This window comes from Talpa europaea, assembly GCF_964194135.1.
Source record: "Talpa europaea genome assembly, chromosome: 7".
NCBI classification, from domain to species: domain Eukaryota; kingdom Metazoa; phylum Chordata; class Mammalia; order Eulipotyphla; family Talpidae; genus Talpa; species Talpa europaea.
Window position 1 is genome coordinate 102,515,458 of NC_140074.1, and position 1,120 is coordinate 102,516,577.

Genomic DNA, 1,120 nt, shown 5'->3' on the forward strand with positions numbered 1-1,120 from the left:
AATAGGGATAATGACATAAAGGGGTCCCAATGGGCCCTGCCTCCCCTCAGAACCTAATCAAAGGACAAAAGCACCTTACAGACAGATGCCCCTGGGCTCATAGGTATGTGCTATTATTTTGCACATATATTTTCTTTTTTTTTAATTTTATTTTTATATTCCCCATATAATTGCAACCCCTTTATTTTGACCCCAATCCCTCCCCCCCCCCATAGTGTGTCTCTGGTTCATAGTTGTTTGTTGATCTTGATGTTTTCTTTCTTATAGTTGTTCTTTTTCCTGGTCCCTTATTTAGGTTTTTTAGATTCCTGCTATGAGTGAGACCATCCGGTACTTTTCTTTTTTCTTTCTGGCTTATTTCACTGAGCATGATCCCTTTCAGCTCCATCCATGTTGCTGCAAATTGCATGTGTTTATCTTTTTTGATTGCTGAGTAATATTCCATGGTGTATATGTACCACATCTTCTTGATCCAGTCATCTATTTTTGGGCATTTGGGTTGTTTCCATAGCTTAGCTATTGTAAATAGTGCTGCTATAAACATAGGGGTGCAGGTGCTCTTTGGAATTAATGTTTCTGTGCCCTTTGGGTAAATACCTAGGAGTGGAATTGCTGGATTATATGGAAGCTCTATCTTTGGCAGGTTGAGGAATCTCCACACAGCTCTCCATAGTGGTTGGACCAGTTTTCACTCCCACCAGCAGTGCAGGAGAGTTCCTTTTTCTCCACATCCTCGCCAACATTTGTTGTTGCTAGTTTTTTTAATATGTTGCACATATATTTTCAATTCACTGATTTTTCTTTCCTCTGTTCCTTCCTTTTTTCCCTCTTTCCCTTCTTCCTCTTTCCCTCCCCTCCTTCCTTCCTTGTAGAAGAATTTACTTTTAAAATAAAATACCTTCCATTTATCATTCTCCCAAAAACCTGTCTATGTAGGATCCAGCTGAAACTGATGGGGTGCTCGCTGTCACATAGTCTAGGCCCCCTCCAGGTTGATGTTCTGTTCCTGGGGCCTGTACCTAGGGGCTGTTTGACAGCCTGGTTGGTGTTCAACTGTGCTCATTTTTCTCTGACAGGAAGCCTCTGGACAGCCCCCCAAGGAGTTTGGTAAACTTTGAAA